The sequence below is a fragment of the Dioscorea cayenensis genome, chromosome 11 (genome assembly GCF_009730915.1).
Source record: "Dioscorea cayenensis subsp. rotundata cultivar TDr96_F1 chromosome 11, TDr96_F1_v2_PseudoChromosome.rev07_lg8_w22 25.fasta, whole genome shotgun sequence".
NCBI lineage: Eukaryota > Viridiplantae > Streptophyta > Magnoliopsida > Dioscoreales > Dioscoreaceae > Dioscorea > Dioscorea cayenensis.
In genome coordinates, this window is record NC_052481.1 from 9,072,558 (window position 1) to 9,078,557 (window position 6,000).

Consider the following 6,000-nt stretch of genomic DNA (forward strand, 5'->3'; position numbering starts at 1 on the left):
ATAACATAAAATATAATATATATATATATATATGATATTTAAATTAAATATTTAATATTTTAGGGGTCTGGGGCGGGGTGGGGCGGGAGGATATTCCTTGGCCCCGACCTCGACACCGACGGGAATTTTTGGCCCTCTACGTCCCCAGACCCCGAAAAATTCCCCGACCCCGGCCCCAACGAGGCGGGGAATCGGGTTCCTTGTGGGGGTTGGGGCCAATTGACATCCCTAAACACAGAACGCATGTATTTTATTGGCAGCACCGTCCCTCTTGGCATCAAGACTCTTCGTGCCATGAGGATGGTCCACCTTCAGCAGATAGCCAAGGGGCATTGTTAAATCCTGGTCGAAGTTGAATTCGAGTCGAAGCAACAACAGGACTAGCTGCATTTGATGGCACCAACACCATCCTCATCACCGCGTCCATCTTTGGCAACACCAGCATTGACTACATCTGCTACCCTACAATCACCCTCGACGTCTACTCCCGCACCCCCTACCGAGATAGAGCGGTGGCTTGCTGAGTCGATGATTCTCTTGGTAGCCCTGTGAGCATTCATAGTTTCATACCATCCCTCAAACTTTGTCATTTGATCAAAAAAAATCCATGAACTATTTCACATCCTCAAAAAGTCCTTTCTTTTTCTGACACCATATAATTAAATGTCCCTCAGAGATTTTAAACGGAAACACAAAATAGTAAACAACAAACTAAGATATTAAACATCAACAACAAATATTAAACAAAAACGTTAAATTTTAAATGAAAACTTGTGTAGTTACACACAAATACACAATGTTAGATAAAAAATATAATTAATAAATGGGAAGTACATTTTGTAAGCGGTGCAAAATTGGATTTTTAACTAAAATAAACTGATGCAGGGACTGAAAAATAAGTAAACTGAAAAAGGAGGGGCTACAAAAGAAATTGAAATATCAGAGGGACTGTAGGGAATATTTGAAAAGTTGCAAGGACTAATAAATATCTTTTCCTAAAATTAAATTTTAAATAAAAAACATAATTAAGCCTAAAATGCTTTTCAAAATAGTTAGAAAAAAGGTTTGTTTGGATTGGCTTCTGCAAACTCCATAAGTGTTTTTTTATATAAGTTAAGCATTTCTGGGTTTAAAAAAAAAATATATTTGTATTGGTTTTTCTGCAGTAGCAGAAGCGGAAAAAAAAATTAAAAAACAACTTTTTTTTTTCAAGAGCTAGGCACAGAAATTGTTTTATGTTGTTAAAATACTAAGTTACCCTATTAAATAAAAATTCTCCCCAATCTTTTCACAACCCTATTATTATTATTATTATTATTATTATTATTATTATTATTATTATTATTATTATTATTATTATTATTATTAGTATTAGTATTAGTATTAGTATATTAGTTTTCATATTAGTATATTAGTTTTAGTATTAGTTTTAGTAATAGTATTATTAGTAGTAGTACATAGTATTAGTATTCATATTAGTATATTATTAGTAGTAGTAGTAGTATTAGTATTAGTATATTAGTATTAATATTAGTGTTGTTATTATAATAGCTCAATCAAAGCCCATTTTAGAAATTTGACATTGAAAAAGTCCTTTTAAGAATATACATCCAAACAAATTTCACACATATTAAAGTACTTTTGCATTAACTTATCCAAACATTAAAAACAGAGAAGCACTTAACTTACTCTAAGAAGCACTTTTCTTAAAAGTCCTTCTACCAAATTGAAAAAAGAAAACACTTTTTTCCTTAAGCCAATCCAAACAAGCCCTAAATAATGTACTGTTTTCACTTTATAAAAATTTATGTGTATGTAACGTTTTTTTATATTTAATGTACATTAGCAGATGGGGCCTAGCTTCAATATCTATACATCTATATGTATTTATATATATATATATATATATATACTTAGGTCTTGTTTAGGTACCACTAAATTCCACAGAAATGGTGATAGTTCTTATGGAATTTAATTTTATGTAGGAAGTTATAATAAGGGATGTTTGGACATTCTTTTTTCAGTATAAAATTACTATGAAATCATATGATTCCATAGTAATTTTATAAAAAGATGGGGATAAAAAAAATTTCCCTTTGTTTTTCGGGCTAGTGAAACCCATGCCTTGAATCAAACGCATGATGTAGGGGCCAGCAAAAATGGCTCCAAGGCGGAAAAACTATCCTTGATGAGAGAGCATATCGGCAAAGAGGTATCTAGGTGAATCTGGTAGTGCTCACATATACTGTATAGCATCAATAGGTTAGAGTGCGACACAACTACTATATAATCAAGCCGACCCCCAAGTCCTCTAATCAAGAGTGTGTGGATATAGCGATGGGTGGGGTTATCCGTTTAGGATGCCTTCTTTGTCTTAGACCCGGTGATAGTAGTCTAATATGAGTCAGATGAAGTGCGAGAGGGGAAGTCTTCGGGTAAGCACTGAAACTCAGATATTCGCATGTATGCCTCTTCATAGAGTACCAAAAATGCGCCCAATTGGTCATGACTTATCTTGTGATTCTTCCCAAAAGCTTGAAATGATAGGGAACTCTCTTGCCGAACAAAGACACAGTGCTTGATCACTTCTATTATACTTAACACCTCCAAAGTGACCTCGCGGTAAGTGGGTTCGTCTATAGAAAAGTTCTTGTCCCAACCATCATGGGAGATATGCTCCAAGATGATGCCATCCAAGCCCAAGGTTTCTAGGACATTCCAATCAATCTTCCGAACAGTGACAAAGGGCTTTTGGGCTAACAACGTATATCTTGTCTAGTGCGTATCGTGCTTGAATTATGGTTCATCAGCGGGATTGTGTCATCCTTCCATGCTCGTTTGGAAACCGTACATTTTGTCGGCATACCTACAAGACAAGATGTGCAAGATTAAACCAAAAACAAGAGAAACACGGTTTTATCATGGTAGGGGTGTTAAAGAACTCAAAAGAAGTTACAAGACCCCAAAAAATAAATTTTCAAGAGTTTTGCTTATACATGGAGCATTTAAAAATTTTACAAAGTTTGCAAATTTCTCAAAATAACCACAAAAACCACAACCAAACATTCACTCATAAGATTTGCATCATTAAGACTTGAAAAGGCAAGAGAAAAGATGAAGAAAGAAGCAAACCTTGAATAGGGCTTGTGTGAGTGCGCTAGTGGAAAGTTGGTGAAAACAATGGTAAAAATCCAAATAAATCACACAAATATTATTGCTAGAAGTAGGAGAAGGTTTTAAAGCAAGAAAAATGAAAGAAAACGAAAAAAAAAAATGAAGAGAAATGATGGAGAATTGAAGGAGAACCAAGAAGAAGAAGAAGAAGAAGAAGAAGAAGAAGAAGAAGAAGAAGAGGGGAAGAGAGAGAAAAGGTGGGTGGGGCTGCTCATGAGAGCCCTTGGGACAGTCTCACGAGCAAGCTTGAGGGCGCAAATTCTCTAACTAGCTTGCAGGCTTCTTCACGGCTATAATGTTGCCCGCAAGGAAACTCGAGGCTTGACAAATTCTTCATCCCGTTGTGCTACAATGTTTGCTAACGTGTTACTACAGTCCGTGGGGCTCTAAAATGTCATTTTCAGTGTTAATTTCTTCCTGAATTGCATCGTCGAGCTCACCCAAGCTTCTTTGAGGCCTGTAACACAAAAGGAATCAATTAAACCACAAAAAGGGCATCGATTCATCAAAATATGCATGAATAGTGCAAAACATATACATATAATACACACATTTAGGTGTTTATCAATCAATATTAGATTGACAGTGATGGTTTAATTTCCAACTGAAGATTCCTTTTGATTTTGTCTAAAATACAACTCAATCACACCTGTCATAAAAAAATTGTAATAGTTGGTATTTCATTTAAAAACATAGTAAAAAAAATAAAAACTTATTAAAAAAAAAAACTTATTCTTCACTCTCCTCCATTCATTTTATAAAAGAGGAAACAAATTTAGAAATCAATTTATATATTTTTAAACCAATAATTAGTATAAATAAATAAATATTTGCTAAAGAAAGCATAAATAATATTTTGCAAAAGAATGTAATTTTTATAAATGTTATGCAAACAATTTCCTTTTATTAATATTGATATATTCTCTACACAAAAATATTTTTGATTTATGCCAAATAAGTATTAACATGAATACTAAAAATAGGCTTTGCATTATAGAGCAATATTAATACCAGTGGAGCAGGAGGTGGCAAGAAGACTAAAAAAAGAGAAACATACCTTAAAGATATGAAAAATAAGAACTTAGAGCTTGAACAGAAGTTACGGCAACTCACTGGTGAAAACCAAGTTTGATTCAATGTTGCAAAGAGCAATGAGGTTGTTGTTTCTGGTCTACGTTTGAGTTGAAAACCGGGGAGAACGTACTATCATGAGCTATTTCCCGGATGTCACTTTATGCTACATCCAATTCTAAAAATAGAAACCATACAAATCATTAGTTATTCAGCAAAAGATAAGTTCAATTATAATTATCTGTAAGTTAGTCACATTAATTACATGGGCTTTTGAGCAATGAATAAGTGTTTGCCACTAAGACTTTTAAGCAATGAACAAGTGTTGGTCACTAAGAACACAATCTAGTGCTAAACTCAAATCTCTAAAACGTTGTTATATGAAAGAGTTTGGAGAGAGTTGTGATGGTGTTGGAAATGATGATGATGATGATGATGATGATGATGATGCTCAGTCTTGCTGTGGTGGAGGTAGTGGTGTTGGCACCAGATGAAAGTGGTGGCGAGGGGGTTTTAAAGCTTGTGGGAAGAGAAAGGCTTGCAGTATGGTGTTACCCTATATGCATCTTTGCTTATGTGATGCCTACGAATCAAAGATCATATAAATAAATAGAGGAATTAAGTTTGATAAATAAATATTAATCGAAAGTACATGATATAAAGGACAAGCAATGTTAATTTAGGGGGAAAATGAAAAAGACCACAACATATGAATTATGCAACCTATTAATAATACTCATATTCCACCATAAATTATATATAATAAATGAGATATATCATAATCTTTTGCTACTTTCTCCCTCCCTCCATCTCTCTCTCTCTCTCTCTCTCTCTCTCTATCTATCTATCTACTTATCTATCTATGGTTTTAATATTAATTTTTTAAAACAAAATTTCTTTCTCTTTCTTGAGATTTTTTTAAAATATCAATTTTTTTACAAATTAATACCTATGGTTTAAAAACAATAATTTTTCAAAAAAAAAATTTACAAAATGTTATTATTTATTTATTGATATTTTATAAATTACTTTATGCTGTATATATTATTTTAAAAAAAATATATGTTTTAGTATTTGGTCTTTCATAAATTAATTGATATAATTCTAGCATAGTTTTTTAAAAATTTATTGATTGACCATGATTTTTATAAACTAAACTATAAATTAACATACAAATAAATTTTTAAAAAATTTGTAAAATATTTATTTCCTTTTGCAATTTGTCCCCCTAACCTATAATTTCTTAATCCACACCTAATTGTACATATATTAATAGTTTCAAGCTCATGATCTAACATACTCCTTGAATAAATAAAAAAATAAAGAAGTAATTACTTGGTTACTCCTTAACCTTTTCTTCTTCTTCTTCTTTTTCTTCACTGAATTTGATATATATATATATATATATATATATATATATATATATATATATATATATATATATGCTTCATCTCATTTAATTTTAAGCTCATCCACTTATCATATATATATATATATATATATATATATATATATATATATATATATATAATTACTATCCCTGCAATGAATTAACTTCAAGAACATATGCTCTTCTATTTGCATGCACATCAATAATTATTCAAGGTTTTTGTTTTTATTCAAAGACATACATGTTTTTCTCAATCTGATATCAAGATTGTTGTATTTGCTGCACTGATGTGAAAGTGATATGATAATTTATTCATATTCATGTGTGAAGTATTTGTTTCTTTCATTTGTTCATATATATTTTTA